General features: G+C 38.3%; 1 protein-coding gene across 5 annotated transcripts in view; it reads left to right on the top strand.

The window, feature by feature from the left end:
- The window catches only part of PRMT8 (protein arginine methyltransferase 8), a 172,204-nt gene that overhangs the window by 9,695 nt on the left and 137,361 nt on the right, over window positions 1-25,148 (top strand). Inside the window, exon 2 of one of the 5 annotated variants that reach the window (XM_043969037.1) lies at window positions 21,472-21,588. The exons of the other annotated variants lie outside the window; for them this stretch is intronic. The gene's annotated coding sequence lies outside the window, so the exon portion shown is untranslated. The remainder of the gene's footprint in view (window positions 1-21,471; window positions 21,589-25,148) is intronic. 5 annotated transcript variants of the gene reach the window in all.

Raw genomic sequence — 25,148 nt, 5'->3', positions numbered from 1 at the left:
TTATTGATATTTCCTGGGTTTTTTTACACCACCATAGTATTCTATGCATTCCCTTTTTCTTCCCCTCTCAGAGACATATGACAAATACTGGGAGGTTTTTTGTTTTGAAGAGGAAAAAATAATAACAAAGTCAGCACAACTTACTGAAAAAGACTGAAAATATGTGCAATACCTGTGGACCTCCTGCCTTCACAAAGAAGTAGGTTGGGGGTTTCTTCTGATTTCTATTTATTTAAGTCCACTTGTTCATTATAATTTTGTTACATATACTTTTTAAAAAATCTATTTTGGTGTGCCATTGTTTTTCCTATTTATATTGTTGTAGTTACTATATTTACGGTTTTCTTGACTCTGTTCATTTTACTGTGTAGCAGTTCAGAGATACATCTTTCCATACTTCTATATATTCATCACACACATAATTTCTTACAACACAATAATATTCTATCACACTCATGTATCATAGTTTGCTTAGCCATTCCCCAGTAGATGGTCATCTACTTTGTTTCCAATTCTTAAACAACATAAAAAGTACTCCTACAAATATTCTTGAAGTTTATGGAGACTTTTTTCTTATTAATGGCTTCCTTAGGATGTAAACTCATTATAGACTCTCTGGTTCAAAGATTATGGACATTTTGGTATAATTCCAAATTGCCTACCAAAATGGTTGTATCATTTCATAGCTCTACCAACAATTTATTAGTATACCTATCTTTTCATAATCTCATAACCTCTCCAACACTGACTGTTGCCATTTTGGGCTCATTTTTGCTAATTTGTAGGGTACAAGGTAAAAATTCAGGGTTATTTTGATTTTTTCATGTTGTTGTGAATACTTTGAAGTTCTCTTTGAGAACTGTTTGTTCATATCCTCTGTCCATTTATCTACTGGGGGGATGGCTATTAGTCATAATGTTTATATATATTGCTATCAAACTGTTGTCAGAGAAGTTTGATATAAAGATTTTTTTTCTAATTCAACCACTTCCCTTCTTATTCTAGATGCATTAATGTTGATTGTGCAGAAGCTTTTCAGTTTCAGGTTCCCTCTTCTGTTGCAAACACAGTATTATGTTACTTTAATCTTTTTTAAAGTGGTCCTGTTCCCATTGACTCTCTTCCCTTCACCCCTGATTGCCACTTCTTTTCTGATATTTCTCCCTTCCTCTCCTCCCCTTCAGTTAGTTCTGTTCATTAGGGTTTTTTTTTTTTGAGAGGCAATGAGGGTTAAGTGACTTGGCCAGGGTCACACAGCTAGTAAGTGTCAAGTGTCTGAGGCTGGATTTGAATTCAAGTCCTCCTGAATCCAGGGCCAGTGCTTTATCCACTGTGCCATCTAGTTGCCCCCTCATTAGTTTTAGATTTTCATTTTTGTACCCTTTTCCAAAGCAGATTTCTCTTAGTCTCTTCATTATCTACTTTCTCTTTCTGATAACTCTAGACCTTCATTCTCTGATCTCTCTCCTTTCTCTGTATTCTTAATGCAATCAAAGCTTCTAAGATAATAATTCTAAACTCTCCCCTCTAGATACTTTATGCCATTGTCTTAAAGGACTTTGTCCCATGAATTCCTCTTTTCCATTGTGCCTCATTTCCAGAATGATGCCAATTAATTCAGGTGTCAGGAGTGCATTGCTCCATGGTAGGGCCTCTCCCCTGCTACATTCCTGATTATGTAGCCCATCACTGACCTATACTCTGTCTTGTTAACCTTACATTTGCCAGCCAATCTCCTCCCTGGGTCCATGCTCTCCCACTCCTCCAGCTGCCTGGCCCCAGGGGTTCTAACTCTCCCGCTACCAGGACAAGTAGATTTTCTAAACACCAAATCTCCCAGGCTTCATTCAGTATAAAGTCCTTATCTCCCTCCACTGACCAGCTTCCTCCATTCATAAAAGTATTCATCAGTGGAATCTCCTCCCAACTCCAAAATAAGGTCTCCTTCCTGCCCCCCATTCTTTTCAATCTTTTCCCCCTCCTCCCCATCACCCATTCCACTATAGGTTCATCTTTTCCTGAGGCAGAGGTCACCTCCCCCTCATTGCTAGCCCTTGATTTGATCTTGGCACATTACTCACTTCTCTCTATCTCCCTACTGCCCTCCCTTTCATGTATCTCCAGTGTTATGATATAATTCCACACAAAAAGTGTTTATTCATATGAAGGTAGTGTGTTCCTCTTTACCATAATACCAAGTCTTTGCTGTTACTCCACCAGATTTCCACCTTTACCTCTGTTTCCTTGTGTACATTTATAAAGAAATCTCTTACCGGTCTTTCTGTTGTCACTTTTTCCCTGTTACTATCCTTACCTACAGCATTTATTCACTCCTCCTAAATTTCTGTTGTTTGAGAGGCAAATAATCTCTTATGGTTTTCTTTCTAAAATGTTTCAAAATCTTCCTTATTACCGAATATCTATCTTTTGTCCTGTATGGTCAAACTCAGACTTGCAGGATAGGTTACCCTAGACTGCATGCTGACCTCTATTCCTCTTTGGAACACACTATTCCATACCCTCCTCCTTTTTTTTTTTCAGTAGGTGTGGAATAGTCTTGTCTTATTTGAATGTTCTTTGTATTTGAAGATCTCTTTCCTAATGACCTATAGAACTTGTTTCTGAATTGAATTGTTAAATTTAACCATTGTGTGTCTTGGATTTAAGTTTTCCTGTTGTATTGATTAGTTTTGCTGAGAGGGACATAAATTCTGCTCTCATAATCTTCATTTCTCTTTTACACTACTCAGGAATAGCAGGTTGTGGTTCCATGTTCTCAAACTTCCAAAAGGTTCTTTCGCTCATCAAGTGTTGGATCATTTCCCCTTACTTTTCAGTATTTATTCACAGATGTTTGAACTCATTTACTAAATCTGGAGTCTAGATTTCCTTCTGTTGTCGCTGTTTTTTTTCTGTTGATTTATCTGTTTATGTTCAAAATCTTTGAGTTTTCTTCCTTCTGAAACCTTTGGTTCATTCAGTCTCCCCCACTCCCCTCCCCTTAACCCCATTTTCCTTATAACTCACTTTCTGAATCCCTCCCCTCTGGTTTTGTTTTCTTAGTCAGCTAGATCTCAAAGTGTTTCAGCTCCCTCCCATACTAGGCAATTACAATTCACCAACTTAAGTCTTTGCCTCAAATGACTTTTGAGTGGTCAGAACTGGCTCCAGTCAGGTGCTGTGCTCTTTCCTTCAGGCTTGATGGAATGCCACAGGCCTCCCCACTTGCAAAGTTTTCTGATCTAGTGACCTGTCCCATTCTTCCTGTTCCTCACTTATCTGGTCTGGTACCACCAATTTAAAGCCTATTTTCCATGGCACTGGTACTTCAAAACTTCGAAGCACCAGTGCTTCCAGGATGCCACCCCCAGAAGCCTTTTTTATTTGGTTGAGGCATTTGGGGTTAAGTGACTTGCCCAGGGTCACACAGCTAGTAAGTGTCAAGTGTCTGAGGTCGGATTTGAACTCAGGTCCACCTGAATCCAGGGCTGGTGCTCTATCCACTGCGCCACCTAGCTGCTCCTCCCAGAAGCCTTTTGTAAAGGACTGTGGCCAAGCTAGCTGTCAAGTCCCGAGCAAACTTTTATGCAGTCTGTAGTTGGGGTCTACTTCACATTGGAAAGAGGGAGGGAGACAGGGGTGTGGAAGTGGATTTTGATGAAGATTATGTTATGTTCTTGGGTCTGCTAGTCCTGCCTCACTGCTGGTAGGGTGGGAAGTGGGGGAGGATTGCTGAGGCAGGGTCAGTGAGCATCAGTTTCTGGATTTTTTTTTTTAACTTCCTTTGAATTCTGGGTGTCCTAGAATATGGAGACAGCTGAACTTTCTTTATCTTTGGTGCATAATTTCTGTTTTGGAGAGGTTTGAAAAGACATAGGGATCAGAGAAAATATCTATAACATCTTGTTGCTCACATGATGCAAAAGTAGTTCTACCTTAGTTCTCGGGTCAATCTCTTCCTATGCATGTAGATTGTCATTACTGGATGCTACCTTAGAAATAATTTAGTCTAAGTCCCTTATTTTACAGATGGGAAAACTAAAGTTTGGAGAGGTTATGTAGCTTGCCTAGGGACAGAGAGCTAATTACTAGAACAGGAAATTGAACCCAGATCTTTTGGCTCCCATAAATGCAAGTTTATAGATTAATATAACTGGAACCACAGGGACCTTAGAGCTTATCTAATCCAATCTCTTCATTTTTCAGGCAACCAACCAGAGAAGTCAAGTAGTTTGCCTAAGGACATGAAGATAATTAATAACAGAGCTATAAATTTAATTCAGATCTCTGGATCCCAGCATTATTTATTTCCACTATATCATGCTTTGAACCTATTTTTTTTTCCTGTTTTATCCTTAAAGGAGATGGGGATCAATTGACTACCATGTTTTCTTGCAACTGATTGTCATGAATTCATCTCTCTGTCTTCATATTTTCTTTTTCTCCCAAGTATCTGAATTCTGTTCTACATCATTCATATTTTTGTTTTCTTTGTCTAGCTGGGAGCTAGGAGACAGTGAGGATGATTTCTCTTTCTCAACATTACCAGTCTTTTGGACTATTTCACATGGAATGGCGTTTTCTAGTTCACCAGCTATAAGATTTCTCTCATATACTGATACCGTCTATGGAACATTGCATGACCTATTTACAAATAGTTCAGATTTGTTTGGTGTTTCTATTCAGTTTAAAAAAAAACCACACTTGATTCACAACAATCTTGAGTGAGGTAGGTATTCTTCACCTTATAGGTAAGGAAGCTGAGGACCAGAAAGATCAGATTACAAGTAGCACAAGTAAAATTTGAAGCCATGTCTTCTGACTTCCTGTCTGATCTCTTTCTATATTACCCTGTTCTCTCTAAACTAGTATAGATAAGTGGGATATACAATAATAATGAGAATTATAACAAGGATGGTGATAGCTAACATTTATATAGCAATTAATACATGCCAGGCACTGTGCTAAGTGTTTTATTTATAATTATTATATAATTTGATCCTCATGATAACCTTGGGAGGTAGATACTATTATTTTATTTTATTTTTTTAGTGAGGCAATTGGGGTTAAGTGACTTGCCCAGGGTCACACAGCTAGTAAGTGTTAAGTGTCTGAGGCCGGATTTGAACTCAGATACTCCTGACTCCAGGGCCGGTGCTCTATCCACTGTGCCACCTAGCTGCCCCGGTAGGTACTATTATTATCCCCATTTTACCCATGAAGAAACTATGGCAAACAGAGGTTAAATGACTTGCCCAAGGTCACACAGCTAGTAAATGTCTGAGGCCAGATTTTTTTTGTTTTATTCTGAATAGAATTTTATTTTCCAAAATATATGTGAAAACAAAATTTTAATATCAATTTTTAAAAAAACTTTGTGTTCCACCTTCTCTTCCCCCCTCCATTCCTGTCCTCCACCCACAAGAATTCAATCAATTCAAAATAAGTTATACATGAGTAGTCATGGAAAAATTCCCATATTAGCTAGCTAGTGAGAGAAAACAGTCAAAAAACCCAAAACTCCAGATTAAGGAATTGTCAAAGAGGAAATGAAAAAAAAAATTTTTTAATGTGTTTCCATCTCTTGTCAGATACTATCAGTTCTTTCTCTGCAGATGGGCTGCAATCTTCATAAGTCCCTCAGGGTTACATTGGATCATTGTGAGGCCAGATTTGAACTCAGGTTTTCTTGACTGCAGGTCTGATACTCTATCCACTGCACCACCTACCTGTGCTTACCATGCATATAGTCATAGGATTTTATAATTGTATGGGACTTAGAAATCATTTAGTCTTACAACCTTATTTTCAAATGAAATAGTAGATCCAGAGATGTTGGGTGAAGGTGACTTACTTGAGGTCATGAGGCAGCAAGTGTTTGAACTGTGTGTCTAAGTCAAATACAATTCATAATATACAGTACTATCTTTCTTTGGAAATTTTTGCAAAATGGGAGAAAACATTTTTTCCACAATAATTCTCAGGTACAGAATGATCTGGAATTCCTCAAGTCAGTGCTTTCTGAGGAAGTAAGGAAATGTTAATATAGAGGAAAGATTGAATATGGAGTCATAAGTTCTTGGTGTGAATCAAAATCCAGCCATTTATTCCTAGTGTGACCACATGCAAACTATTTAAATAGATTGGGGTACATTTTCCTTTATCTGAAGAATGAGGGGTTGAAGCAGATGACCACTATGGTCTCTTGTAGCTTCAAACCTAAGAACCTGTTAACCATGCTTAGTGTTACATCAGAAGGGCAGAAAAATTCTTGGCCTGGCAAGTTCCGAAGAGGCTAAATGTATCACTCAAGCCCTACTCATAACCTCTTTCTTTACTGTTCCAATAAGGTGAGAGCAGGACAGCTAGGTGGTGCAGTGGATGGAGCACCGGCCCTGGAGTCAGGAGTACCTGAGTTCAGATCCGGCCTCAGACACATAACACACTTACTAGCTGTGTGACCCTGGGCAAGTCACTTAACCCCAATTGCCTCACTAAAAAAAATCTAAAACCAATAAGGTGAGAGCCTTTCCAATATTCAAGATTTTAATGGAAGGATATCCTAATAAACTCTATTCCAGAGTTGTACCTTCATTCTAGTATCTTGCACCCCTGACTGCACACAGGAAGCTCTTTGTACAATTTGTATCTTTTCTGTTGTGTGTTGTCTATTTTTTCTCATTCTGTACTCAGTAGGAGAGAGAGCCAAATGTCTATGGTCATATGTCTATGGCCCATCCAGTTTGAGATGTCCAATAGGCAGCTGATAATGCATGTTAGATGGTAGCACAATTACTTGAATTCACAGATTTATAGAACTTCAAAGGTTAGAAGGAACCAACATCTATCAGAATATGACTCGCTTATACAATATTCAGGACAAAGGTCATATAAGTTGCCTGAAGACCTCCAGTGAAGGGGAACTTACTACATTATAGGGTAGCTCATTGTACTTTGTGGTTGTATGATAGCTGACTTCAAATATTTGCAGGATTGTCATGTGGTAGAAAGATCAAACTAGTCCTTTCAATGCCAAGATAGCAGAATTAGAAGGAATGGTGAAATTTTAGAGAGACCAATTTATGTTTGATTTAAGGGAAAACATCCAAATAATTTGAGTTGTATAAAAACATGAAATTGTCTACCTCAGGAAGTAATGTGCTCCTCCTCACAGAAGGTTTTCAAGTGGAGCCTGGGTAGCAATTTGTTACTAGCTTTATCGAATGAACTCTCATTCAGGTATAGGTTAGATTAAATGGCCTCTGAGGTCCCTTCTTGCTCTATTAACCTGATTTTGTGAGTCAGTCATCATTGTCAAAATGTCAAAGGAAAATTGCTCAAAGCTTGTGAAAGAGGGAGGGTTAGGCAGTTGGCACCAAAATGATAATTATGGAGAAGACATCATGAGGGTAAAGGCCTAATGGGAATTTACAGAAAGGGTATGGAGACTGAGAAAGGTATTGCTTTCTCAGTGGATAAAGTGGAGCAGTGGTATTGATTCTACAAAAGTTACTTCTCTTTTGTTTTTAGACTAGATTTTGTTATTTTTAGACTAGATTTTTTTTTCATTTTTATAAAAGTTCCATCAATCCCTCTCTATGTTTTGCCAAGGCTGCTTTTATTGTTATTTTGCACCAATTTTGGCTTCTTTTGTCTGGACTAGCCAAGAGCTACCATTTTGATTCAGAGAAAATCCTGAGAGATTGGTGGGTAAGAGGCCTGAATTTTAGTTCCAGCTCTGCTCTTCACTTGGGCCAATCATTTCCCTTCTCTGGTATTCACTTTTGTCATTATAAGTTGAGAGTGATGGACTAAATTACCATCAGACTCTAAAATCTCATGATTCTGTGATCCCTTGAGCAACTAGGGAGTGATACATGTATAAGCTCAGACAGGTTCCTTCTTCTCTCTGGGTTTCAGTGTCTTTCTCTGTAAAATGACACAATTGGACTAGATAATATCTTTGTTCCCTTTTAGCTAACATTCTATGCTTCTATGATCTTGTGATCCTATATATAGACTATTAATTTGTGGATAAATGAAAGTTTACTGTATTATAAGGGTTTAGGAGTAGTGAAGGTAGGAGAAGAAAGGAAGAGAAGAAAGCAAGGGAGAAAAATGTAAAGGAGAAAACAGAAGAGATCTCAAAATAGCCTGCTTCTTGTTTTTCTTCACCCTCCCCCCAATTTATTTTCATCCTCACTCTGTGACCACCATGGCTTCTATCTTTTTTTTTTTTAAGTGAGGCAATTAGGGTTAAGTGACTTGCCCAGGGTCACACAGCTAGTAAGTGTTAAGTGTCTGAGCCCGGATTTGAACTCAGGTAGTCCTGAATCCAGGGCTGGTGCTCTATCCACTGCGCCACCTAGCTGCCCTAGGCTTCTAACTTTATGAATGTCATGACCCAGCAGAACTGTGGGACTGGGAAATTCTGGTGGCAGAGACAGAATATACCCCTTTCTGCCAACTCCCCCCCCCACATTTTCCTTCCCCACCCCCAGAACCCTAGCACTTGACCTGGGAAATATTCTGGGCACTGAAACCCTAGTCCTCCTGATGGGTCAGATCTTCGGCCAGCCTCTGCTGAGGCTACAGTCATTTGCCAAAGCACAGGGTCATCTCTAGACTCAATTTTAAAATGGGTGAAATCTGTCTGAAGTCTTTTGGCTCTTCTGTTGTCCAATCAGAAACATAGAATGTTAGAAACAACCAATAAATCAACCAATCAAAGATTTGTTAAATGCCTACAATGTGCCAGGTGTGGTTTTGCTTGCTGGGGATACAAAGACAGAAATGAAACAGTTTCTGCCTTCAAGGAGTTTACATTCTAATGAAGAGATATAGCATGTTATAGCTTGTGCAAATAGGTATTTACATAACAGATACAATGTAACCTTGAGGGGATGTAGCAGGAGACACAGGCAGCTGAGGGATCGAAGAATGGTCTCATGCAGAAAGTGATACTTGGCCTGACTCTGAAACAAATAAACAAACAAAAAACAGAGATGCCAAGAAGTAAAAGGGAGGAAAAGGACACTATTCCTGGCATGGGAGGGGGGAGAGTCAATGCAAATCCACAGAGATGGGAGTTTTGGGTGTGAAGGATAGCAAAAACGCCATTAGGTATAGATCATAAAATGCACAGATGGAGAATAATGTATAATAATGGAAGGATAGAGTGGAATGAGGGTATGAACAATTTTAAATACCGATCAGAGAAGTTTGTATTTTATCCTAGAGGTCATAGGAAGTGAATTAAATTTATTGATGTGGTGAGATCTGAACTTTGGGACAATCACTTTGGCAATTGTGTAAAGGGTGGATTGCAGTGGGTGAATGAATGGTGGGGTAGGAGGTGGCGGTAGGGACTGCCTTTATCTGGGGAAACCACTTAAGAGGTTATTGTGGTAGTTCAGATAAGAGTTGAAGCAGCCAGAAGGTGTTCATATTGTGAGTGAAAGGAAGGGGCATATGCAAGAGTGAGAAACAATAAAATTTGGGAACTGATTAGATATGTAGAGTGAGAGTGAGGAACAAAGCATTATGTGGAGGTTGTGAACCTGGGTGACAAGAAGGTTGGATGGTGGTACCCCCAACAGAAATAGAGAAGTTTGGAAGATAGAGGTGTGTTAATTGAAAAAGATAATATTTTGTACACATTGGGTTTGATATGAAAATGTCCAATAGGCAGGTGGTAACGTGGGACTAGACTTCTGGAAAGAGACTACGGCTGGATACGTGGACCTGGGAGTCATCTACATAGAGGTGACAATTGAAAACATAAGAGTGATGGATCATCAAATGAGATTGTATATAGAGAGGTGAGAGCCTAAGACAGAGCCTTCTCAGTGCATCTGCAGTTAGTGGGTGTGATGTGGATGATGGCCTATCAAGAGAGATTGACAAGGAGCAGTCAGATAGGAAGGAGAACCAGGTAGGAGTGAAAGCAGTGTCAGGAAATCCCATAGAGGAGAAAATATCTAGCAAGACAAGATAATTGATAGGGGCAAGTGCTTCAGAAATCAAAAAGGATGAGGGCTGAGAAAAGACCACTCGATTTAGCAATTAAGACATTATTGGTAACTTTAGAGAGAGTAATTTCTGTGGAATGATGATGTTGGAAGTTTGAACCAACTGGTCAACCCATTTATTGTTATAGATAATAAAACTGATGCATAGAAAAGGTTGTGACTTTCTAAGGTAACACAGGTATAGGCAACAAATGAAAGCTGCAAAGGTAGGTTTTGACTTAACATAAGGGAAAACTTTCTAAGAATCACAGCTGTCCAAATGTGGACTAGGCTGCTTGGGTGGTCTTCAAGCCTTGATGGCCATTTGTTAGGGATGTTGTAAATCAGTGGTGTGTCAAATAGAAACTGATCCTTGAAGGCTGCATATTGACTTAGAAAACCACAAATGAACATTATCTATGTTATATTACATTTTTTGTATGTTGTTAAACATTTCCCAATTACATTTTTATCTGCTTCAGGAAGCACTGGAGTTTTGCTGGCTGCCTGGGATCATTGGCTGTAAATTGATACCTCTGTTCCAGAGTTTCTGGTTGGGTTTGGGTTGTTCTATATTATATGTGTCATCCCTTACAACTCTGAGAGTCCATGATTTTAGTGGAAGAGCATGTATTCAAATAAATACAATTATCTATTTGTTTACTATGGATAAAGCATTACAGTGAGCTCTGGGGATACAAAGACAGGAAACAAAACGTTCTCTACACTGAACGAGCTTACATTTTGTGGGTGGGGTAGAATATAACATGTACATGCTCAAACTATATACAAAGTTACAGAAAGAATAGTTTCAAATGGGAATTACCAATAACAACTGGAGGGAAGGTGGGATGGTGTAGGGAAAAGCTTTATGTAGGAGGTGATATTTTATGAGTCAGACAGAGAGAGAGACATACAGAGACAGAGACAGAGAGAAACAGAGAGACACACAGAGAGACAGAGACATACAAAAAGAGAGAGACACTATTGATTGGAGAGATGTAGGTCAAAACAATTCTGGGGTACTACCTCATACTTATTAGATTGGATAATAGGACAGCAGAGGAAAATAACAAATGTTGTAGGGGACATGGGGAAAATGAGACATTAATGCACTCTTGGTAAAGTTGTAAAGTGATTCAAACATTCTGTAATTTGGAACTATGGCCAAAGTGCTATGAGTATGCCATGCATACTCTTTGATCTAGTAAAACAACTACTAGGATGGTATCCCAAAAGAGATAAAAAACAAAAAGTTGAATTCAAAATTGAGGAGATACCCAGCAATTGGGGAATGGCTGAACAAATTGTGGGATGGAACACTATTGTGCTATAAGGGATGATGAGCAGGATACTATCAGAAGAACCTGGAAAGACTTACATGAGCTGATGCAAAGTGAAATGTACGGTATACAAAGTAACAGCAATATTGTAAGATGATCAGCTATGAATGACAGCTATTTTCAGTGATACAATGATCTGACAACTCTGAATGACTTATGAAAAGAGCAATCCATTTCCAGAGAAAGAACTGATGGTGTCTGAATACAGATTGAAGCATATTTTTAGTTTCTTTTTCTTAATTTTTTTGTCTGTTTTCTTTCACAACCTGACTAATGTGGAAATGTTTTGCGTGACTACTCATGTATAACTTATATTGAATTGCTGAAGTTCTTAAGGGGGGGTGGGGAGCAAGGGAAGAAGAGAATTTCAAACACAAAGTTTAAAAAAATCAATGTTAATTGTTTTTACATGTAATTTCAGGGGAAAATAAAATTCTAAATAAATGAGATAAAAAGAGAAAGACAGGGAAAGAGACAGAAAAACAGAGAGACAGACACAGAGAGAGATAAAGAGAGGTGGGGGGAGATATTCTAAGATACTGAGATGGGGAGAAAGATGGAGATAGAGCCAAATGGCCAAATGCTTCATGGTAGCCTTGCCAGGTAAAATTGGAACCTGCTACTGATGTGGACTTATACAGGAAGTTATGACACCTCTCAGAATCAGACCCAAAGTGAGAGCAGAGCCACTGCAGCCTGTCATAGCTGCAGCCCTTTTGGCTCCATTTGGGGATCCATTTAATGTTGTTGAATGCTATCACCCTGATGCCCACTGTGGAGAATTGTCTGATGTAAGTCACACCAAGCAGTGTGAACAAGGGGTTATTGGTGATTCATCAGGTTCTAGGGAGAAGTGGAGGAATGGGTTGCAGACATAGTGTGTACTTCCTTCTTCCTTGCTTAATCAAGCTTTGGGTTTGGTTTTAAATTTTTTAAAAGTTGCTTTTGTAAAGTGTGAATTTATATACATCTTATGACACTAAAAAGGGCAGAGCAGTTTTAGAATAATATGCTCTTAGTTTTGGATATGACATATGAAGTCTTTGTTGAATCAAATCCTTATTCCCAACTACCATTCACCCCCACCCCACATATCCAATCAGATGCCAAATTGTGTCATTGCTAGCTTCACAATATTTCTCACATCTGCCCTCTTCTCTCTATTCACTCATAAAGCTACCACCCTAGTTAAGGTCCTCATCACCTCTAGCCTAGATATTGCAACAGCCTCTTAATTGGTTGCCCTGCCTTAAGTCTCTTCCCCCTTCAATCCATCCTTAACATCCTAAAATGATTTTCCTTAAGGGAAAATGGGAGGGGGGGTGTCTAGGTGGCACAGTGGATAAAGCACTGGCCCTGGATTCAGAAGGACCTGAGTTCAAATCCAGACACTTAACACTTACTAGCTGTGTGACCCTGGGCAAGTTACTTAACCCTCATTGCCACCCCCCCCAAAAAAAGAGTAGATGTGGCTGTGTCACTCCTCTTCTTAATAAATTTCCTATTGTGCTACTCTATGGTGTGTCCAAACTGGCCTTCTCTCTGTTTCTCACTTATGGCACTACGTCCCTGTGCTTTTGTCCTGTGCCTCCCATACCTGGACTGTTCTGCTTCTTCACCTCTGCCTCATAGAATCTTCCAGCCTTCCATGACACAGTTCAAGAATCACTTTTTATATGAAGCCCTTACTGATCTCCAGTCCCACTCCCTCCAACTCCAAATACTAGTGCCCTCCCCCTCTAACTACCTGGTTAAGTTATATACTTTGTATATACTTTCATATGTTAATGTTGCCTTCCATGCTAGAATGCAAGCTGTCAGATAAAAGTAGTTATTTCCTTATCTTTGTACCTCCAGACTATTATAGTGCCTAGCCCAGTATAGGTGGTTGGTTGTTGTCCTTTGTTCTTGAAGAGGACCAAAATGACACCACTATGGTGGGGGTCAAGATGCAGTGTGTCTGAGTGGATGATCAGACCAATATGATCTTGGAATCCTCTACCACAGGTCAGGCACAAGTAGTCCATATGAACATTTGGGGTAGAGATGTTTCTAAATCTGTGCATCTCATGTTTCTTTTTAGCTACTGCAATTTTGCTTCACGCATGTTGTAGCAAAGCACTTGCTTCGATGTGGGCATGCCATGCTGGGCAGTCCTTTGCTAGGATCTCCCATGGCGCACAATGAATTCTGAAGTTCTTCAGAGAGACCTTGAGAGTGCAGAATAGGTGCTTAATAAAAGTGTGTTGATGGACTAATTGATGTGCCCCACTCTATAACTTCCTGACAATTGATCACCCAGCTTGTTCCAAGACTTCTAATACTGTAGATCTCACTACAGTTGCCTGAATGTAGAGACTATATCTGCTTTTTCTTTGTATGCCCCTGGTTGGTATATAAAAGACATTCAGAAATAGTTGATCATTTCTTTTCATGGCAAGGAGATGTGCTCAAAATCCTGGTTTTGCCATTTATGAGCTGTTATGATCTTAGGCAGGTCTCAGTTCTTCTGAGCTTCAGTTCCCTCATCTGTAAAGATTAGCATAGATAATTTCTAAATTCCCTTCTATCTCTCACTACCTCTGATACTTTAATTAGATGGGAAGCTGAAGAACAGAGTGGAACTTGACTAAACTCACAGGGAACTAGTTGTAGAATTGGTAACAAAGTCCACTGGTCAATGTTTTCCCTGCAGACCCACATGTAGAGAGGTTTGGTGGGTGGGAGACATGTTGCTGTTGTTCAGTTATGTTTGACTTTTCATGACCCTGTGGACCACAGGTTGCCAATGCTGTCCATGGGTTTTTTGTTTTAGTAAGGATACTGGAGTGTTTTGCCATTTCCTTGCCCAGGATCACACAGCTACTAAGTGTCTGAGGATGGATTTGAACTCAGGTCTTCCTAACTCCAGACCCAGTGCTCTATGCACCAAGCCATCTAGCTGACTCTGGGTATACATACCATACAGTTTATGTAAGGTGGAAACTAGGTGGCTCACGGATAGAGCGCTGGACTCTGAGTCAGGAAGACCTGAGTTCCAATCCTGCCTCAGACACTTTCTAACTCATGTGTCTCTGGGCAAGTCACTTAACCTCTGTTTGCCATCATTTTTTCATTTGTAATATGGGGATAAAAATAGCACTTACCTCCAAGGGTTGTTGTGAGGAATGAGATGATATTTATAAAGTGCTTTGCAAACGTTGAAGCAGTATATAAAAGTTGTTCTTGTCATAATAGTATGTGGGAGGGAATAAGTAGTTCAGTCAAAAAGCCAGCCTGGACTCATAAGTAGGGAATAGTTCAGTAAGACCACAAGTAAGAAATAGTCATTAGCAAATTCATTAATTTCAGACTTAGCTCACCTACTTCCTTTTCATAATTCCATTAAAAAATTATCTGTTAGTTTAAGGAAGCCCCTAAGCCTTTTTTGAGTACCATCATTCAGTGAAAAGATGGAGTAAAGCTGGGAATGTGCTCAGTTGTAATACTGTTTAATTCACACAGAGGAAATTCAAGTACATTTTCATTACTGTCGAGCAGTTATAACTTTAGTATACTGAGGGAGTCTCAATCCAGTGAATCAAATGAGCATGGTTGAAAACTGACACTAATTAATTAATTAATTGATTCTCCTCTTTACAGATATTAGCAAAATGCCATATTTAGTGTGAAACAAGCATATCTCTCATATTGATTTAGTAATTTCCCCCTCCCCAATCAGAGTTCTTTAAAGTATGTGAAGGTGAGGGTTATAATATAGATAAATATTTATGTTATTTTCAACAATACAATGATCCAAGACAATCCCAAAGGAGTATTGGTGAAACATACTATCCACCTCCAAAGAAAGAACTGATATTGATGGAACAGATCGAAGAGTGCTCTTTTTCACTTTCTTGCATTTTTCCTCTTAATCAAATTTTCTTGCACAAAGTGACAAATATGACAATGTTTTACATAATCATATAGGTATAACCTATATCTTATTGTTTGCCACCTGGGGGGAGGGGAGGGAGGGAAAGAGGGATAAAAATTGGAACCCAAAACTATAAATAAAAATGTTTATTTTTAGAAAAAAAATATAAGTTTAATCTTAACTTTGAACATTTATTTTTTAAGGAAAAATTTAATAAATGAAGGTAGAAAGGGTTACTTACTACTAAACTTCAGTGTTGATAGATTAAAAATAACCTAATGAAACTATATTGTATGTGTATACATGGTTGTGTGTGAAAAAATATATGTATATATATATACATATATGTATATATTTATGTCTGTAGGTATTCTTTATATAAGTGTATCATCTCTATGTTGTGTATAAGTAATTATATATAGTATATAACTATACATATTCTCTATGCTATATAGATCTATACACAATGTATGTGTATACAATGAAGGTTGCGGACTTACTCATCCAGAATAAAGCTTCATCTCTTCCTTAGTATTCTAGGGGTACCCTTGAAGATTTGGAGGTATCTTTCTCTATTGACTTATACCCTTATTTTCATGTAAGTACCCTCACTGTCAACTGTCAGTGATGAATGGTCTATTCTATTTATTCCTTTTATGAAGAAGTATTTTCTTCAAAGATAGAACAAGAACAGAAGTACAAACATTTCTTCTCAGTGCCTACACTCTGAAGAGAGTGAACTCAGACTTCACTCAGTGTCTACACATCATTGGTCCCATCAAGTTCATGTCCAAATGTATAAAAATGACTGGATTAATCTGAGTCTCAGGCTATTGTTGGTTTGAGTCCTGAAGACTGTTCCTCAGAGCCTCAATGCTGAATTATTTTTCTGCAAAAAACTGGCTCACCAGGTTACAGCCATTTCCAATCTCTTTTACTTAGAAGCAGGAAAGACTGGACATAGCAGAGGCAGAAACAGCAGAGCTTCCTGCTCTTGGTTTTTATCTTGGCTCCAGGTGAGAAAGAGCCTGAGGCCCCTGGGCCACCAGGATACCCTTAGTTGCATGATCTTCTCCAACAACAGCAAGACTGGAAAGAGTCTGAACTGAGAGACTGACCCTAGATAGATAAATATTATTTTGAAGTTTCCCCATTTCTGGGTCTATAGCTAATCAAAGAGACTCTTCTCCATGTAGTCAGCAAAGCCAGACCAGTTAGAAAATGCCTTTACATGCTTCTGATCTCTCCGAAGTCCTTCCATTATACATCATCATGCCTTTCCAAAAGCAGGCCCTGCAGTTTCTTCTATGTGGGGGAAGCCCCCCTCCTATTTCATAATATTTGTATGTATTTATGTAAATATATATTCTGTTTATACACACATATATGAATATATTGGCCCAATAGCTCTGTTCTTCTAAATCTGGCTTCTCTAAAACCTGAGCATGTCCTATAATTGGGGTTTTTAAATTTTATGAATGTATAATTTTTCATTTCAAAGAGATCTCATTTTAGGGATGTAGTCTATATTTGGACCAAGGTGACATAAGCATATCTCTACTGTATAACATATGTATAACCTCTATACCTTGGTGCAGGCATACCTTGGAGATATTGTGGGTTTGATTCTAGAGTACTACAATAAAGTGAATATCGCAATAAAATCAGTCACATGAATCTTTTGGTTTCCCAGTGTATATAAAAATTATGTTTGCACTGTCTTGTAGCCTATTAAGTATGCAATAGTATTACGTCTAAAAAATGAACATGCCTTACTTAAAAATATTTTATTGCTAAAAATTGCTAACCATCTTCTGAGCCTACAGTGAGCCATTATCTTTTTGTTGGCGGAGGGTTTTTGCTTTGATGTCGATGGCTGCTGACTGGTCATGGTAGTGGTTGCTTAAGGTTGGGGTAGCTGTGGCAGTATCTTAAAATAAGACAATGATGAAAGCTTGCTACATGGTTTGACACTTCCTTTCACTTGGACACTTAGAGGCCATTGTAAGGTTATTAACTGGCCTAATTTCAATGTTGTTGTATCTCAGGGAATAGGAAGGCCCGAGGAGAGGAAGAGAGACGGGCAAACAGCCAAGTCAGTGGAGCAGTCAGAACACATATAATATTTATCATTTAAGTTTGTCATCTCATATGGGTGCCCTAAAACAATTACAATAGTAACACCAAAGTACACTCATCATAGATTACCATAAGGATAAAATAATAATGAAAAAGTTTGAAATATTGCAAGAACTACCTAACTGGGACACAGAGACAAGATAAGAGCACATGCTGTTGGAAAAATGGTCCTTTTACACTTGTTCAATGCAGTGTAACCACAAACCCTCAATTTGTGAGAAAAAAACCATACACCATGAAGCACAATAAAGTGAAGCTAAATAAAATGAGGTATGCCAGTGCTCCTTTTCCTAGTTCTGATTACAACCCATCCCAGCACTCTGAACTTGTGGAATCCTCGTCTGTGTCTTTTCATAAATTTTCCATTGAGGATTCACGAGCACTGAATTCTTTTGTTTCTTTATTTTAAATTATATTTTATTTTTCCCCAATTACATGTAAAAACAATTTTAACACTTATTTTTAAAAAGTTTTGAGGTTCAAATTCTATCACCCCCCTCTCTGAGACACTAAGCAATCTGATACAGGTTATATATGTGCAATCATGTAAAACATTTCCATATAATTCTTTAGTTATAAAAATCTTTCTTTCTTTCTTTCTTCCTTCCTTCCTTCCTTCCTTTCTTTCTTTTTCTTCCTTCCTTCCTTCCTTCCTTCCTTCCTTCCTTCCTTCCTTTCATTATTTAGTATATTTCATTATACAAATTACATGTATAAACAAATTTTCACATCGATTTTTAAAACTTTGTAGTTTTAAAAATATTTAATAGAGCTGTCCATTTATTGTCCTATACTCTTCTTACATGACTGGCTCACTTGCTTTTCTCTCTTTTTATTTTCCTTTTTTTTTTTTTTTTTTTGTGGGGCAATGAGGTTTAAGTGACTTGCCCAGGGTTACACAGCTAGTAAGTGTCAAGTGTCTGAGGCTGCATTTGAACTCAGGTCCTCCTGAATCCATGGCCGGTGCTTTATCCACTGTGCCACCTAGTTGCCCTTCACTTGCTTTTCTCATTGCACATTTCTTGGATAATGTCTTTTAAGCACTTCTGATCCAGAAATCATCATTGGAAAATGGTACAACCTGCTTATAGTCACCATGTGCTTTTTATTGCCCTTTCAGAGTTCTTGTCATTTTGTTTCTTTTAAGGTTATGAAGTTTAATGATTCATGCCTCAATGTAGACATACACATAGCCGTATATGTATGTATAGATCAATATCTATATATGTACACATAGAAGACGTAAACCTATCTATTTGTCTACCTCTATCTATCCATCTATCCATCTATCTATCTATCTATCTATCTATCTATCTATCTATCTATCTATCTAATATCAAGTGAGTCAACAAGTATTTAAGTCAACTTGTACTTAACATCTACTATGGGTCAGATAGTCTGCTTGCAAGGAGCTGACATTTGAACGGGGAAGACAACATGTAAATAATTATGCACAAATAAGATATATCTGTATCTATATACATATATACATATCCATCCATCTAGCCATGATAAATTGGGGGTAAGCTCAGGGGGAGGTGCACTACAAAAGGCTTCTTGCTGAATGTGGGACGTTAGTTGAGATTTGGAGGAAGACAAGGAAGTGAGGAGGTGGAGATGAAGAGTGAGAACTTTCCAAGCATGGGTAATAGCCAGTGAAAATGCTTGAAACAGCCAGTCTACAAACTGTGTACTTGTCTGTTACTTCTGAATGGATTGGGTGACTGCTTGTGAAAGCTGAGGCTAGAAGAGTGTGGAATCAGTTGAAATCCATGAGGTCAAGCCAAGTTACAGTATTCCAACAGTCACGTTAATCTTGGTTGCTCTTGATGTGCACAAATATATAGAGACCATGGGGTAGTAAAAGGCAAAAGGGTAGAGAAAAGAGGACTGGACTTTGAATTAAGAGAACTGGGTTTGAATTTAGGGTCTGACATTAGCTGTTTGATCATAGGAAAAAAACATTTAAATTTCTTGAGCCTCAGTATTCTTTTCTGTAAAATGGAGCTAATAATACTTGTATATTGCTAATAAAAATTATGAAATTGTACTTGGAATAGTAAGTTATGCCTTTGAGTTAACTTGGTATGAATATTACCCACCTAATAAGGTCCTTGGAAGAGACTTTGTAAACCATAAAACCCTATGCAAATATGAGTTTTGTTCTCATTACTACAGGTCTGTGCTCAGGGCTATGGTATTTGCCCCAGTGAAAACATAGCAGTATCACAGGAGTCCCAGTGACACATAAGCCTCTTTTGTTTCTAGGTTCTGATCCCAGAAAGGATCAGTGATTGACAGCATCTTTTCTGCTTCCTTCCGAAGGATCTCCTTCCCCTTCCATTTTCCTACTTGGGGCAGGCAGTATAGAGCTCCGGAGAGAAAAATACCCAGCATGTACTATTTAACCAAATACTAACTAATGCATAAGTTATAGGTAAGAGATGGTCCTGTCTAGGTTCTGTTTTTGTGGGTCAGGCAATAATGATATAATGGAAAGGACTTCAAATCTGGGATTAAAAGATCTTTGTTCAGGGGCAGCTAGATGGCGCAGTGGATAGAACACCGGCCCTGGAGTCAGGAGTATACCTGAGTTCAAATCCGGCCTCAGACACTTAACACTTACTAGCTGTGTGACCCTGGGCAAGGCACTTAACCCCAATTGCCTCACTAAAAAAAAAAAAAAGATCTTTGTTCAAAGGCTAACTCTACCACTTACCACAATGTAATCTTGGGCGAGTGGCTTCTTGACCTCAGCTTCCTCATCTATAAAATGATGGGACTGATTTAGATGAAGGGTTCTTAACCTGGGATCCACAGAATCAGTGAATTTGGATGGGAAAAATTGCATCTTTATTTTCACTAACCTCTAACTGAAATTTAGCATTACTTTCAGTTATTAAAAACACACACATTATTTCAAGGTACCCACAGGCTTTACCAGATTGCCAAAGGGGTCCGTGATACAAAATGTCAAGAAAGTCAAGGCTAGATCATCACCAAAGTCGATGAGAGTAGGGTTCTATTCCTATAGCTGCCAATACCTCCCTATAGTGACCTTAGGCCATATTGCTTCTTGTCTCTGGACCCCAGTTGCCTCATCTATAAAATGGTGAAGTTTGGACAAGATGATTTTTTGGTAACAGCACATTTCAATATTCCATGTTCAATCTGAGTGTTATCCTTTTTGTCCCAGTTTAGAATTGTGGGATCACGGATGAGGGATTTCTGGGCAAGACAATTGACAGAATGCTTTATTCAGGGCATTGAGGGGGCCTTGGAGATATGAAGAAAGAAGAAAGGATTTATTTTGAAACGATTGTGTTATTTCCTCTTTGTTTCCTTGATCGGATAGATGAGTTAAGCCATGATTTGTAAAGTGCCTGGAGCAGGTTTATCTCCCAGGATACAGATCTGGCCAGTCTGTCATCTTACTAATTATCACTGGCAGTTATGATCAAATGAGATAAAAAGTTATGATTAAATGCAATAATGTACAACACTGTGCAAGCCTCAAAGCACCATGTAAATGCTAGCTCCTGTTGTTCTTGTTGTTGTTGTTGTTGTTGTTACTATTATCGTTAGACTTTGCTATGAGATTCTCTGTCGTTTGGAATTTGCAGAAGCTGCCTACACTGAAGATGTGTTGGAGCAATTGCTCAGAGGGAAGAGGGGGTAGCTTGCAGTGGGGCTTTCTCTAGAAAGGTGGCACGGGCAGTAATGATAATATCAAAGAGGGGGGAACTGTAGAGATGAGGAACAGTGGAGTGGAGTGGATATAGAACAAAAGGTTTGGAGTTAGAAGATCTGCATTTGAAGTGAAACTTGTCTAGTTGTTACCTATGTGATCTTGGGCAAACCATTTCCTCTTCCTGGGTCTCCATTTTCACATCTGCAAATTAAGAGGTGTTGGGTTCAATTAATGGTGTCAAACTCAAATGGAAATGGATCCCTTTGGGATATATATTGACATGAGATACCATAAATTAACATTTTTCATCTTGTGTTGTATTTTTATTTATTTTGTTAAACATTTCCCAAGTACATTTTAATCTGATTCCAGGTGATGCCAGGGAGTTCTGTGGGCCTCATGCTTGACACATCTGGATTAAATGATGTCTAAGGTCACTTCTCTAGATCCTTGGATCCTCTGATTTTAAGACTTGCTCAAGGTCGTCAAGTGAGTTGCTACATGGCCAAACACAGTCTTTATTTTTTCTGATTTCTTATAACATTCTTCTATATGCTGTACTGTGTTCTCCATTTTTCCTGCTACTCTCTCTACTCTGTGATAAGGCTGTCTTATGCTCCCTGAGGAAGAAAGACAAAGAAAGTCAATTTCCTTTAGGGAAAATGACTTCTTGGTTCTATCTCCAAAGGAGTACCTGGAGTTTTGCTCTGGGATTCCCCTGATTATTAAGAGAGTCAGTTATTCAGCTGTTCCTACTACCTCAGAATATACTGGCTAAGTTATACAGAACCCATTGAGTCTAAAGGTGTATTCATGAATCTTTTAGCTATTCCATTAAATGTCAGTCTGTGAGTGATACTTATTCAACATGAGAAACAAAGTGGGTAAATCACTCCCCATAAGCCTCAGTTTCTTTATTTGCTTAATGAGGAAATTGGACTAAATAGATTTTTTTTTTTGCAGGGCAATGAGGGTTAAGTGACTTGCCCAGGGTCACACAGCTAGTAAAGTGTCTGAGGCTGGATTTGAACTCAGGTCCTCCTGAATCCAAGGCCAGTGCTTTATCCACCCCGCCACCCAGCTGCCCCCTAAATAGATTTTTAAGGTCCCTTCCATTTCTAACATTCTAAGGTTTCTACCCGTTGAAGGCAGGGGAATGAACTAGATGAACTCTGGATGCCCTCTTATGCCAAAAAATTCTATAATTGCTGACCTACTTTCCCATATGGACACCAAGTGATTTCTTTAAATGGAGTCCATTATCTCTGCATTTCACTGGCCCTTGTGGAATGTAAATGAACTCTGTACGATTTCTTGCTACTGTTGGGAAATAAGCCACCTGACAAGCCTACAATATTCATCTTTGTTTTTTGCAAAGGCAGCATGGTCTAGTGGAGGGACTGTGTTTGAGTTCTGGCTATCTTTGGCTCTTCCACTTACTACCTGCATTATCCTGGCCAAATCAATGACTCACTACTTGCCTCAGTTTCTTTTAAAATATAGAAAGCAATTCTTCTACTAGCTACTTCACAGAGTAATTGTGGGTAAAGTGATTTGCAAATATTAAATCTCTATGTAGTTAACATTTGCAGAATTCATTCCTTGTTTTTCAACTGTGTCAGATGTCCTGGGATAGAGAGTCTCTTTTATCTCCTCTTTTTTATATTAACTCTCAAAACTGTAGTAGTGCAGGCTGTTGGTTGAGATGAAGCAATGCTCATGTATTGCTGCTCAGATCACATCTGGAGTACCCTATTCGGTTCTGAGTGCCCTATTTTGGGAGAATATTAACATGGAGAATTTTCAAATGAAGGCACAAGGGACAAGATCAATTGAAGAAACTAAAGCTAGAGAAGAAAAGACTTAGGGAGAAAATGAAGCCTGAATTTGTTATTTTACTAATGTGGATATTTGTTTCCAGGTATCAGATCACAGACCATTCATGTCTTCTCATTTTATGTCACTCTATTCTATGTTCTCATAGATTTTCTACCCCACATAAAAAAGTCTTTCTTTAGAATCTTTTGATTGTGTACTGATGGAGCATGTGAGCTGTCCATATCTCACTCTTGGTACATGACTAGTCCACTTCCTCTCTCAGTTATATATTTCTTTGACAATATATTTGATTCTACTTTTCTCACACAATTCTCCACTGCTAATATGTTGTCGCCTATAGATATCCACCTTTCTCCATGGCTTTTTGGATGACTTGTAACCTTAATTGTTCAGTAGCATGCTTTACCATCATGCAGCATCACCAGAAGAATACTTGTGTTAAAAAGTTTGACCTTTGTTCAAGGTATAAGCGTGGGGCTCATTAAAAACACCTCATAATTTCCCAAATATAAAACAATAAATTCTTCTCCTCGTGTGTAATTCTGGGCCCAGTTTATCAATCATGCACTGTTTTTGCACATGACATAGGTTCTTCAATATCATTGTGGGTACTAATTGGCCCCTTCCCCAGCTTTTTTCTCATGATTCTACCCCTTAGAATGTAAATTCCTTGAAGACAGGGATCATCTTTTTTGTTCATATTGGTATACCTAAGTTATTAGAACAGTTTCTGGCACATAATAATCATTTAATGAAAAAAATTCTTGTTTCCTTGCCTTGTTGCTTTGATAGATCAACTCTATGGATTGTTTATGGTACTGCATGTCATGGTCTGCACAATAGCCATTCTTCATCCACTTAGGTTTTCCTGAATACATAGTTAAGTTTATATTGATGTCTGTCTTTTATTTATTTCTCCATTTTACAACTTCATTTAAAAATGTTGTTAGAATTTTTTAAATTTAATGTCAAATCCTTCCCATTTTCATTCTTTTTTCTGATTTGGAATTTTGATCTTTGCTCTAGGAAGTTAATGTTCTGATTGTACATAGGCAGCTGACTTGGAAATGACTCCCACATCAGTTAACTGTTGTTTCCTATTTTAAGATGGTGAGCAATCTGAAAATATTATCACAGGAAGATCAATTGAAGGAACTGAAGCTGTTTAGCCTACAGAATAGAAAACTTCCAGAGTTTATTGACATTGGAGGTTTTCAAGTAGAGTCTTAATGAGAATTGGAAAGAACATTGTACTGAGAGTCAGAAAAAATATGAGTCTAGAGAGAAGGGAGGATACAACAGGCAACATGATATAATCATTTGGAGTTACAATATCTGTGTTTGAATCCTGGGTCTGTCTCTTACCAGCTGTGTGACTTTGGATAAATTGAGCCCCTTCTCTGGGTCATAGCTTCTTTTATAAAATGATAGAAGTACACTAGATGAGTTGTAAGGTTACTCCTAATTCTAAAAATTCTATGATACTTGTACTTGAAAGGTTGTCACAATGAAAGGGACTAGCTCATTTTCATTTGGTCTCAGTGGGGCAGAAGTGAAATGAATGGATGAATGAATGAATGAATGAATGAATGAATGAATGAATAAGCATTATTAAGTGCTTACTATGTTACAGCACTGAAGGAACAAATACAAGTAAGCGAGACAGTTCCCATAATCAAGAACCTTATATTCATTCTAATAACAAAACACAACATAAACAGCTAGTGTTGGAAAGAAGAGAGGGACATAGAGATGATTGGAAGGTGTCATGTTTCACTAGGGTTCAGGAGTGGGTAATGTGAAAGCTCACCAATCAAAGCCTGAGTGCCAGGCAGCAGAAATTGTAGAGACAGATTTCAGCTTGACATAAACAAAAACTTTGTGCCAGGAAATTTGGGGAGTAGGGGGAGAATAGGAAAGGACAGCTTTGTAAACTTAACTGTGAGTTGTTTTCATTTGTACCAGTGGAAAGACAGGTACTATTCCTTCTACTATTATTGTTTTTTAATCACTAGAAATTTGTTGAAATGGAGACACTAACAAGATTGAACAAATAAAATAAAAATAAGTAGATTATAACCCACTTACATGTGTAAGTTGCTGAGTCACTTTCAGTTGTGCCCAATTGTTCGTGATCACATTTGGGGTTTTCCTGGCAAAGATACTGGAGTGATTTACCATTTCCTTCTCCAGCTCCTTTTACAGATGAG

This window comes from Dromiciops gliroides, chromosome 5 (genome assembly GCF_019393635.1).
Source record: "Dromiciops gliroides isolate mDroGli1 chromosome 5, mDroGli1.pri, whole genome shotgun sequence".
Lineage (NCBI taxonomy): Eukaryota > Metazoa > Chordata > Mammalia > Microbiotheria > Microbiotheriidae > Dromiciops > Dromiciops gliroides.
The sequence above is the reverse complement of the archived record's forward strand: the minus strand, read 5'-3'. Positions and strand labels throughout refer to the sequence as shown.